We start from the raw sequence: 12516 nt of genomic DNA, 5'->3' as shown, positions 1-12516 counted from the left end.
AGGGCGCCTCCCAGCACCTTGCTGGGGTGTGAAATTGGGGGTCCGGGCTTCCTGATCGCGGATGTGTGGTGGGGAGCACGTGGGGTGACCCTGGAAGACGGTAAAGACATTGCATCAATCATGGCATCCTCCATGCGGGACTGCAGCGTGCACATCGGACACCCATGGGGCCAACATTTCTGCAGTGTCATTTTTTTATCCTACTTGACCTTTGGCCCCTAGTACTCCCCCACCCCCATGCTCACCACCTCCCTGCTCTGTACTCCGGACTGGGCAGCCCTGAGGGGGAAACAGGTGAGGGGCGGGGGGGGGGGTGCCCAGCACAGAGGGAGGGGGTGGCACCTGCGGGCCTGGGTCGCCCCTGCCCTCCTCCTTCACAGGACCCATCTCCAGCAGGCCCCTTCCCCTGCCTCGGTCCCTGGGGCCTGGCCAAATTGTTCCCGCGGGGTGAGGGCTCTGCAGCTTCTCCAAGAGGTACCCACAGACAGCCTTATATGGCCAGGAGGACTCACTGCCCAGGCGGAATCTGATCCCACGGGAAGGGCAGGGGTGCGGGGCGGTGCCCCGGGCCAGAGCAGGCCCACACGGGGAGTGGCTGGAATGGCCGCAGCCTCCCGGGCCCGCAGTCCCCTAAAGGGAGCCACGTCAGTCCGAGCCCCTCGCCAGCTCTGGGGCATCTGGTTGGGGGCCCCATGATGAACCACGGGGGGCTTGCCGCCCCGGCAAGAGCCATGAGATTCGAGGGCAGCCTGCCCTGCCCAGCACCACCCAAACCACACCAGGTACGGCCCTCTCCCTGCCTGTGGGGCTTAAGGCCAGCAGCCCCTGCTCTGCCCTTGACCAGCCAGGCCACTGGCCCTCAGCAAGTGGCCTCCTCCTCCCGGGCGGCCCCCCGCCACCCAGAGCAGCACCGGGGTCCCCGTGCCACACCCGGGCCCCGCTGGGACTCAGCCCCCCGCCTTGACTCCGCTCCCCAGCCCTCTTCCTCTCCCTCCAGCACCCCTACCTTTCTCTCTTCTGACTTTCTTCTCTGGGCTTCTCATTCTCTGGTTACCCTCTCTCTGGCTCTGTCCCTCTGTCTCCCTACCTCTGTCTGTCTGTCTGGGTCTCTCGGTGTCTCTGTCTTCCTGCCATCTGCTGCCCTAGATCTGCTGAGCTCCGCTACTCTGGGCAGCCCTAGGGCACCCCTCCTCCGTGTCTCCTGGGACCTTTGGAGAAGGATTTGCAGCAGCAGTGGTGGCAGAGCCACTGCCTGCCTGCCAGGCCTGTCTGCCCACCTGGGAAGCTCTGGCCGCAGGGTCCCAGTGGCCCTTGCAGGCTGGGCTGGGGAGTGGGCCGGCTGGGGATGACACAGCTCTCCTGGGCTTCTGAGCTGCCACACGGCCCTGGGACACGGCAAGTGGAGGTGGAGTCTACCTCGTCCAGGGGGGCACCACAGTCCACTGCCTGCACGTCGGGGCTGCGGCCCGGGGAGGCCCCAGGCCACGGGCAGAGGGGGACAAGGGCCCACATGGTGCTGGGTGCAGCCACTCCTCAGGCCAGCGTGGGAGGGCAGGGACTCTTGTCACCCGGCTGTTCAGGTGAGCAGAGGAGGCGGGGTGGGCCCAGATGACCCTCTGTGCCTCCCCCGAGCCAAAGGCCCGAGGGCAGCGTGGGGGCCCCTGGCCCGTGGCGCGTGTGCGCATCTTACCGGCAGGCTCTCAGGGAAACTGAGGCTCGGGTGGCGCTGTGGCCCAGGAAGGGTGAGGCAACAGGGTGAGGGGTTGACAGCTGTCTGTCTGTCCAGGATGTGCTCCAACGGGATGCAGTAGAAGGGCAAGGGCTGCCAGGCCGCCAGGGCCGGGTTGGAGCAGGAGGCCTGGGGCAGCACCTGCCCTGTCCGTCCTCTGTGGTCCAGACTGGCACATCCCCTGGGCTGGCAGGAGCCTGCGACATCTTCCCCAGCGCTGAGCGGGAGGGGGTGAGCTGGGGCCCTGGGGAGCCCTGGCCTGGAGGCTGCCCGGGGGTTGAGAGCCACCCACTCTGGGGCCCCCAGCTGTGACAAGGGGTCGCTCCTCTCTCCGTCACCTCAGGTGGCCTTTCAGAGGCAAAATGCCCTGTGTGCCTCTGCTGGAGACTCTCCAGTGCCCCCGCCCCCGCCCCTGCAGCTTCCAAGGCCGTCAAGCTGCCTCTCGCCCCCTTGTTGCCCCCAGCGTTCCAGCCTCACTGGCCTCCTTACAAAGTCTAAGTGCCCCCTCGCATCACAGGACCTTTGCACGACCCATACCTTCCACCAGGAATCTTCTCCCACCCAGCTCTGGGCCACCCTACGGAGCCCAGCTCCGGGCGTACATTCTTCCTTCCTTCATTCAATGACTATTTAATATTTTTATTTATTTCATTTCATTATCTTATTATTTATCTTATGTCCTGAGCCCCGTGCCGAGCAGGTGCTGGGCAGTTGTGACTGGATGCTGGGACACCTGTGCCCCATGGCCTTCACACTGGCCTGGAGGCCCCAGAGGGGGGAGGGCCGGCCGACAGGGGGAGGGCTCAGCGCCCAGGGCCCTGCTTCTCTCGTGCGGCCTGAGGGCCACAGCGCAGAGTGAAAACATCAGACAGTAACAAGTGCGGGCCGGGATGAAGGAAGTCGGGTCCCCTACGCTGCCGGCGGGGACGCAGATGGTGCGCCTGTGGACCTAGTGTGGTGCTTCCTGAGAGGAAACACGGCGTCCCCCCGGGGGTCCACACCCCCACTTCTGGGGGTGCATCCACAGCGATCCCGTGCACAACGTCTGTGGCGGCGCTTTCCATAGCAGCCAAAAGGCGGAAGCAGCCCAGATGCCCATCAGTGGGCGAGCGGGAGTGAGCTGCTCCACACCCGCCGCAGCTCTGAGCCTGGCAGGCGGACTCTTTGAAGAAGCCGCTGGAACCGGGAGCCGGCAGTTCGGGGTGCGCCTGGGCCACAAGGCTCGCTGAGCGGGCAGAGCGCAGCGGAGGCGGGAGCAGGTGACGGCAGGTGGAGATGGCCGAGGCAGGGCTGCCTCTGGGTGCTGGACCGCTCCCATCACACAGCCAGCTCGTCCCGTGCTTCCCGCGAGCGCCGGGGAGGCGCAGGCCCGTGTTTAGGGCTGCGGGGAGCCCAAGACACTCAACCCTAAACGGGAGACTGACTCACCCTGTCTCCCCCGAGCGTCCACGGGGCCCTGGGTCACACGCAGCTCAGCCTGCAGGCTCGTGCCTCGGGGCCTGACCGCGAAACCCGCCAAGTACTGGGGCTCCCCCAGGGCCACCAGTGCTTCAGATGCAAGTGACACCCAACCACCTCCGTCTCCTGTCACCCCAATTTCATAAAAGGAGGGCTTGAGAGTATGGAAAGGTGGGCCCGCGGAGGAACCACCGGTTGAGCCCCGTCCCGCCGCCCAGGGCTCCGTTCTGGCGGTCCCCTCCAGGACCCCCGCTGGGGGCTCCCCCTGCCGGTGTGGAGAGGTAGGGACGGTGGGTGGGCTCAGCTCCAGGCCTCTGTTTGCCTCAAGTTTCAACATTTACAAAACATTGGTCCTCAGCTCTCCTGGGGAGATATTTCCTAGAGGAATGTAAACACGGGAGATTGGGAAGGTTCGTGCTGGGCTCTGCAGCGGTAGGGTCTCCTGAGAGCACAGTCTCCTTCTCGGAGGGGCTCTGTGGCTGGGTTTCCCCCCCCCCCCGGGGGTGGTAGTGAGGGAGGTGAAGCCTGGGAGTTGCGAGTCACCCCCTCCCTGGGAGCCCGGTCTCCTGTTGCCTCCGTGCTCCATCCAGGGCTTGCTGCGTGATCTCAGGTCAGAGGCGCAACCTCTCTGGGCCCCTGAGCCAATGGGGCTGATCGTGTTCTCCTGCCTGGCTTTGGCCCCAGTCCCTCGGCGCCACCATGTCTCTGTGCCACAAACCCAGTGGGGCTTTAGGGAGCTGCCGTTTCTGGTGCCCTGCGCTGGCGCTGGGCGGGCGCCTGATCTGATGCTCACAAAAGCCCATTTTACAGACGGGAGACTGGGGATCAGAGGGGCTATGTGGACGCTGCCTGTCACCAGCGCTGTGACCCCGAGGCACTGTGCGACCCAGCCTGCTGGTCAGGGGTCAGGAGGCTGCCGGGTTGGTCAGTCCTGACCTTATCTGCAAGGTTGCTCAGTCCCCGTCCCGAGGGCTTGCTCCTGGCTGGACATGTGCCCACGCGCTCTGTAGCAACAGCTGACCCCAGGCATCGTCAGCGAGGCCCCAGCCCCGGGAAGCCGAGCGGGGCAGAGCCTGCCAGGAGGCCGTCCGGGCCCTGCAGGAGGCTGGCACAGGCCGCCCTCAGGGCCTCCGGTATCTCCACCGGAATGCACCGAGAGCCCACCCCTGCCCACCCAGGGGGAGGAATGTGGCCGAGGCTACGGGAGCAGGGAGCCTGGGGCCGGGTGGTGTGGTAAGAGGCCTCCCTCTACCTTCTGGAATCCTCGGCCTGCCTTTCCCCGCCCCCACTGGAGAGCGAGCCTCTGGGCCTCCTCTCCGCAGGCTGCAGGGGCTCTGGGGTGACCAGTGTGAAGGGGTGGCACCTCCCAGGGCTGGTCCCTGCGTGACAGCGTCCCTTCCTCAGAGAGGCCTTCCCTGACCACCTGACCTACGGCCCCCTCATTTGGGCCGTTGCCCTTCAGAGCCCTAGACCATGCCCCATTGGCATCCTGGGCCGGACGCCTCCCTGCAGGGCCCTCCTGGGCACCGTGGGGTGTTCAGCAGCATCCCGGTCTCTACCCACTAGCGGCCAGTAGCACCCTCCCCTCCCCCAGGCAGGGCAGTCAGCCGGACAGTCAGTATGTCCTGGGGGGACCGTCCTGGGATGAGACCCACTGCCCCAGACCTTCCTGAGATGAGACATTAATTGTCCTCTTCCCCAGGCCAGGAGCTCCCCGAGGACACGGGTCACCCGTCCTGAACGCTGCAGGGCCCGTGCCTGCCCGGGGGCCCAGGACAGCGTCCCGGCCTGCACGGCCACCTGCTCGAGGTCACAGCAGGTCGGGGGGGGCGGCGCCTCCTGGCTGGGCCCTTCAGGACATCCTGGGGCCTCAGAGTCCCAGAGAGCCTGTGGAGCTGGGCAGGGAGCAGAGAAGCTGCCCAGAGCCCAGAGGAGCTGTGGGGCCGGGCTGTGCCGGACAAGCCCGGGCCGCGCCTGCTCACGCGGGGCAGGAATCTGGATTCCGTCACTCTCCACCTGGGTTTTCCAGGCCCAGCAAACCTCTGTCCCTGGGCATGTTTCTGCAGCAGCTGACATGCTCGGCTGCCTGGTGCTCAGAGGCTGGGCTGGGCCCCACAGGCAGGCCTGTCCACCCGGGCCCCCTGCTGGGTGTCCCCAGGGCAGAGCAGGGAGGTGAAGGACCTCCAAACCGCCACTTCTGAGTGCTCCGTGCCTGAAAGCCCACCATTAACCCTCCTTAGGGCTCAGCTTGGGCGGGGGGGCGGGGCGGGGGGGTCCTCTCCGCCGGCACAAGGGCCCATCCTGGCTGCGCTGCGTCCCACCCCTCCACCCCCAGAGCCCGAGGCTGGGTTCAAGCCCTGCCCTGCATCCTAACTCCGTGAATGGGGGGAGCCACTTCCTCTCCCTTGGCCTCAGTTTCCTGCGCTGTACATGCTGCCGGTTCCTCCCAGGGCAGGAAGAGCCGGTCCAAGGTCACCTCCCAGACAGACAGACAGATAGGCCGCAGTACCCGTTTCCACTGAAGAGCACAGCAGTAAAGGGGTGGGTGGAAGAGTGGTCTTTCCCTCCCGAGGTCTGTGCCCGCCTGCAGGTGTACAAGGCCCCCAGCTGCCCGGTCCTGTTGAATGCTCCCCTCCACCCATGGGGGAAGGGAGAACAGCTTCGACCTTCTGATGGGGCAGCTGAGGCTGAGAAAGGAGATGGGGGACTTCCCTGGCGGTCCAGTGGTTAAGATTTCACCTTCCAATGCAAGGGGTGCAGGTTCGATCCCTGGTCAGGGAGCTAAGATCCCACATGTCTAATGGCCAAAAACCAAAACATAAAACAGAAGCAATATTGTAACAAACTCAATAAAGACTTTAAAAATGGTCCACATCAAAAAATCTTTAAAAAAAAAAAAAAAAAAGGAGAGGGGCCGGGGCCGGGGAGTCGGCACTAGAAAACAGGCCTGCCCAGTTCCCAGGTCTCAGCCTTAATCACTGTGCTGCCCCTTCAGGATGGCGGGGCCCAGGACAGAGGTCAGCCTGGAGCCAGACCCCGGTGTCCGCCCCCGGCAGGCCTGGCCCGGGGGGTAAAGGTGGGCCTTGCTGCCTGCTCTCTGCAGCCTGCTTGCTTTGAACCTGAAACTCCACCGGCTTGGCTGGAACGTCGTGGCCTGTGGCCAGCATGCTGAGCCCGCAGCATGTCCACGAGGATGAGCCAGCTAGACGCTGTGTGCGTGCCTGGGGCGGAAGTGCCTCCTTTCCTGTCCTTGGCTCAGTCCTTGTAGCCCGGCCCCACCGGAGGGATGGGGCCAGAAGATGGACGTTCTTGGGTGTCTCTGACCTCAGAGTCCTCTCCGCTGGGTGTCAGCCGGGGTCCGGGAGCCCGGCCTGGCCCCCCACTCCGCCTCCAGAGTGCCTGCGCCTGTAACTGGGGAAGGGGCCCGCGAGGGCCTCCCAGGAGCCACCCAGACCTGCCCCAATGCCAGCGCAGTCAGCAGCACGGCCTGCCTGCCTGGGGGAACATGGATGTAAAAACCCAGGGGGAAAACAAAAACAAAAACAGGGGCTTCCCTGGTGGCGCAGTGGTTGAGAGTCCGCCTGCCGATGCAGGGGACACGGGTTCGTGCCCCGGTCCGGGAAGATCCCACATGCCGTGGAGCGGCTGGGCCCGTGAGCCATGGCCGCTGAGCCTGCGCATCTGGAGCCTGTGCTCCGCAACGGGAGAGGCCCCAACAGTGAGAGGCCCGCGAACCGCAAGAAACAAAAACAAAAACAAAAACAAAAAACCCAGGGGGTGGAAGCTCAGGGTTTGTGTTCCCTACCACGTGTAGGTTATACCTCAATGAAAAAATCTCATATGGTAAAATAAATAGAATGACAAAAGAAAGTAAAACAGAAGAGAACGTGACACTGGCCAGACACTCTCAGGCTCCCCCAGGCTCTGACAGCCTGCGAGTAACGATGCCCAAGGCCCCACAGCCCAGGTCACCGAGGCTGGGCCCACGTGCTGGGGCTGCACGCCAGCTGGGACCTCCCTTGAGCCTCACGGAGACTGGGGAGGGCCGGCATCTGCCTATCTCCCTGAGGCCAGAGGATGGTCTGGAATCACGGCTGGGGGCGGTGGCACCGGGACCTGCTGGGTGGGAGCCCCTCTGAGGCAGGAACTCTGTCGTGAGCTGGGCCTTCTCCTGAGAGAAGAGGGCAGGCAGGAAGGGCCAGTGGTCACAGCTCCTGGCCGGGTCTGCACAGGGAGAAGCCTGTCCCTTGGCCCTGAGCTGCAGCTCACTCTGGCCCGCGCCCAGGCCCGGAAGGAGGGTTTCCTGGTTTTGGGGCTGGTTCCCTTCTACACACAATACATTTCAGGCTGACCTGGCCCCACCCGGCCCAGAAGCAGCCACTCTGGGAGGAGGAGGGAGGCGCCCCAGGAAGGCTGCGAGCCTTGCTTACCTGTCTGTGAGGTGGGCCCCCAGGATGGTGCTGGGGGATGGGCAGCAGATGCCGCACACGGACACCATCCAACACCACTAGCCGCCGTCACCCAGCTGGGTGGCCTGAGTGAGGACCCGTGAGACACTGGGGTGGTGACAGTGCAGCTTCTGGAGTCGTCAGCCCAGGGTTCAAATCTATAGCGGTGGGACCTGGGGTCACAGCATAATAATGATGGTGATAGCGGTGATGAAGAAGGTGGCAGTGATGTTGACCGTGACGATGGGGGTGCTGAGGGCCTCCTGAATGCCGCATCCACGCTGAGCACCGCCTGTGTTAACCCTCCAGAGTGGTGCTCTTACCGCTGTCCCTACTTTAAAGCCAGGAGGAGGAGGAGACAGCTAAGCTACCTGTCATACAGCTACGAGGCAGAGGGAGGGTGCAAAGTCAGCCTGCCATACTGATGGGAACTGGAAGCCAGGGCGATCTAGAGCACTTGGGGGTGCAGTGGGCAGTAACAGGTGTATGCTCTGTAGACCCGGAAGTGCTCGGGGATCCTGATGGGGACCATCCTGCTGAAGAGCCGCTTCTCTGAGCCCCTGGGAGCTGCCCCGGGAGATGCAAAAAGGGCTCAGGACAGTGTCTTCAAGTGCCAGGTCCTCCCATCCCCAATCCCTTCATCCCACCCAGCCTCTGGCCCTTTTCCAACCTGGAGACCCCACAGGAAGCTCAGTAAACAAGTCACCCCTCGGGCAAGGGGCCTGAGGGAGGTGCCGGCCCCCTTCAGCCGGCAGGAAAGTGGGCAGAGAGTGGACAGGTGAGCCTCTGCCCTTGGGCCCCTCGCAGGGGTGCCTGCAGGGTCAGGTGCAGCTCTTGGGCGCCCCGTAGTGGCTGCTGGGGAGAGTACAAGTGGGATGTGGTGACACCTCTCCCCAGGTTCCTGACCTCTGGCGGCCTCCAGCCTGAGTAGCTGCCCTCGGCCACTTCAGATGCCAGGAGGCCCTGCTGATGGAAGGCCCACGTAGGCTCCCTTCAGGGACCACTGGCTCCTCTGTCTGTGGGACCTGAGACTTCACACAGCAGGGTTTCTTAAAGGTGGGGTGGGCTCATCCAGATTTCACAGGCCCGAGGGTGGGGTCACAGGGCTTCCTTTTGAAGATCTTGGCCTTGGGATCCCACCTCGGGGAAGGTGAGACTGTGATGTCTTGTGTGTGCGCCCACGTGTGTGCATGCGTGCGTGACCTATAGTCTTAAATGTTTGGGTTTTTTTTTTGCGGTACGCGGGCCTCTCACTGTTGTGGCCTCTCCCGTTGCGGAGCACAGGCTCTGGACGCGCAGGCTCAGCAGCCATGGATCACGGGCTCAGCCGCTCCGTGGCACGTGGGATCCTCCCGGACCGGGGCACGAACCCATGTCCCCTGCATCGGCAGGCGGACTCTCAACCACTGTGCCACCAGGGAAGCCCCACCTTGATCATTTTTAAGTGTGCAGTTCAGCAGTATTAAACACATACATAATGTTGTGCAGCTGTCACCACCATCCATCTCCAGAACTTTCTCGTCTTGTAAAATGGAACTCTATACCCCTTAGACACTAGTACCCCACTCCCATCTTCCAGCCCCGGGCTCCCACCATTCTACTCTCCATCTAAATTTGACTCCTCTAGGTACCTCGTATGAGTGGAATTACACAGTATTTGTCTTTCTATGACTGGCTTATTTTAATTCGCAGAACATCTTCAAGCTTCGTCTGTACCCGTGTCACAATCTCTTTCCTTTTTAAGGATGAATAATGTCCCACTGTATGCACAGCCCACATTTTGCTTATCTGTTCATCCACCCATAGACACCTGGGTTACTTCCACCTTTTGGCTCTTGTGAAAAATGCTGCTGTGAATATGGGTGTGCAAATACCTCTTCAAGACACTGCTTTCCATTCTTTTGGGTAAATGACCCAGAAGTGGAACTGCTGGATCACATGGTAGTTCTTCAGTTTTTGAGGAACCACCATACTGTTTCCCACAGCAGCTGTACTATTTTACATTCCTACCAACAATGCACAAAGGTTCCAATTTCTCTATATCCTTGTCAACACTTATTTTTATAATATATTATTTTTTATAGTGGGTGTGAGTGGTACCTCGTTGTAGTTTTGACTGGCATTTCCCTGATGATTAGTGGATGCTGCACATGTTTAAATGTTCCTATTGGCCATTTGTATATCTTCTCTGCTGAAACGTCTTTCGGAGTCCTTTGCCCAATTTTTTTTTGCGGTATGCTGGCCTCTCACTGCCGCGGCCTCTCCCGTTGCAGAGCACAGGCTCCGGACGCCCAGGCTCAGCGGCCATGGCTCACGGGCCCAGCCGCTCTGCGGCATGTGGGATCTTCCCGGACCGGGGCACAAACCCGCGTCCCCTGCATCGGCAGCATCGGCAGGCGGACTCTCAACCACTGCGCCACCGGGGAAGCCCCTTTGCCCATTTTTGAATTCGGTTGTTGTTGTTGATTAGTTTTAGGAGTTCTCTCTATATTCTTAATACTAATCCCTTATCAGATGTATGATTTGCAAATATTTTCTCTCATCTTTGGGTTGCCTTTTTACTCTGTTGATGGTGTCTTTTTAAGAAAATTTTATTTAAAAAAATTTTGGGTGGCCATGCCACGAGGCATGTGGGATCTTAGTTCCCCAAACCTGCACCCCCTGCATTGGAAGTGCAGAGTCTTAACCACTGGACCGCCAGGGAAGTCCTGATGGTGTCTCTCTTTTTTTTTTTTTAATGAATTTATTTATTTTTGGCTGCATTGGGTCTTTGTTGCTGTGCACGGGCTTTTCTCTAGTTGTGGCGAGTGGGGGTCTACTCTTTGTTATGGTGTGTGGGATTCTCACTGTGGTGGCTTCTCTTGTTGAGAAGCGTGGGCTCTAGGCACACGGGCTTCAGTAGTTGTGGCACGCGGGCTCAGTAGTTGCTGCTCATGGGCTTAGCTGCTCCATGGCATGTGGGATCTTCCTGGACCAAGGCTCGAACCCGTGTCCCCTGCATTGGCAGGCAGATTCTTAACCACTGCGCCACCAGGGAAGTCCCCCAATGGTGTCTTTTTGATGCACAAATTTAATTTTTCATGAAGTCCAATTTTTTTTGGTTGTTGTTGCTGCTGCCCGTGCCTTTGGTCTCATATGCAAGAAATCATTGCCAAACCCAATATCATGAAGGTTGTGTCCTATGTTTTCTTCTAAGAGTTTTATAGTTTTACGTATTGTGTTTACGTACTTGATCCATTCTAACTTTTGCAATTGGTGTGAGGTAAGGGTCCAGCTTCATTCTTTTGCATGTGGAGACCCAGTTTTCCCAGCACACTTGTTGAAAAGACAGTCATTTCCTTCTTAAACGGTCCTCATCAGCTTTTTGGTGCTCCGGGGCTCTAGCTGTCTCCGTCTCCTGCCTCCCAGCTACAATGTTTTTTTTTTTTTTTTTGCGGTACGCAGGCCTCTCACTGTTGTGGACCCCGTGCTGCGGTGCACAGGCTCCGGATGTGCAGGCCCAGCGGCCATGGCTCACGGGCCCAGCCGCTCCATGACATGTGGGATCCTCCCGGACCGGGGCACGAACCCACATCCCCTGCACCGGCAGGCGGACCCCCAACCACTGCGCCACCAGGGAAGCCCCAGAGACAATCTCTTGATGACCAGGCCTAGCTGGGCTGACCCACACACTGACACAGACAGGCAGGCCAGCTGTGCAGACCCCCAAATGAGACAGACTGGCACCTGGGACCCTTTGCTGCAGGGCTTGCACCTGGACAAACGTCTCCTTGAGCTACACAACATTGTACAAAAAAACTGTATGGGATGAAAAATAGCAGCATAACGCACACTGGAGGCAAACTATGGACAGAAAGATACAAAAAGACCAAAAACCCAGCTGCCACTTTTAAAGAGCTGGGAGCAAGAACAGGGTACATGGAGCAAAAGCAGGGTCCTGCGCATGCGCCCTGCACACCCCACCACCTAAGGGGTGGGCAGACCACCTAAGCCACCCCTCTGGCCCGAGCCCTGGACCTGCCCCTATCCTCACCCCATATAAGAAACCAGCTCGACTCCCCTGGGGAGCTAGCAAGGGAACCTGTTACTTGTTTCCGCTCCCCCCTGCTGCAGCAGGAGCCCCGATAAAGCCTTGCCTGAATTTCTTGTCTGGCTTCTTATCAATTTCTACTGATTAGGGAAGGCCAAGAACCCTGGTCCGTATCACAACCACAAACATAAACACGTAATGTCTGTGCACGTGCTGGGAGTCCTGGAAAAACACACATCTCTCACGGCTGGCATGAACATGGAGTGTGACCTTCCTACAGGGCGCTGGCCTCGGTGACTCACTCCTGATGCCCAGCTGCTGGCGCCCAGCGGAAGCAACAGCAGACACACTGCCCGCAAGAACACTGGTTTCCGGGTACGAGGGAACTGGCGGCCTCAGCCCCCACCAGGCCCAGATGTTAAACCCTCCCAGAGCCGCACAGAAGTTGGCAGTGACTCAAATGGGGCACCGTGTGGCCAAGCTGATGGGGAGCATTTGCACGTCACCACAGCGTGAGCAGACACAGTCCTGGGAAGTGAGCTGGGAGCCCAGACTGGGAGGATGGGGAGGGCGTGTCAAGCAAAGGGGCATTTGGACTTCGGAGACTCCACGGCCAGGCTCAGCCCGGGCAGCAGGCGGAGGCCAAGTGCGCAGGGTCTGGAGTCCACCCACGAGGGGCCTTCCCTCTCCTCCGCGAGATGAAGCCCAGGAGGATGTTTTAGTCGAGGCTGCAGGGCACGCCCCCAGGAACGCAGGGCGGGGGACCCTGGGAAGTCAGCTCTGCAGCCTGGAGTTTTCCTATTTTCTTCCTTAACGGACCCTTAGCACCAGGAGAGACTGCTCCGTGGAGG

Source organism: Aethalodelphis obliquidens, unplaced genomic scaffold (genome assembly GCF_003676395.1).
Source record: "Aethalodelphis obliquidens isolate GAN/ISIS:26980383/991018 unplaced genomic scaffold, ASM367639v1 scaffold57, whole genome shotgun sequence".
Classification (NCBI taxonomy): domain Eukaryota; kingdom Metazoa; phylum Chordata; class Mammalia; order Artiodactyla; family Delphinidae; genus Aethalodelphis; species Aethalodelphis obliquidens.
The sequence above is the reverse complement of the archived record's forward strand: the minus strand, read 5'-3'. Positions refer to the sequence as shown.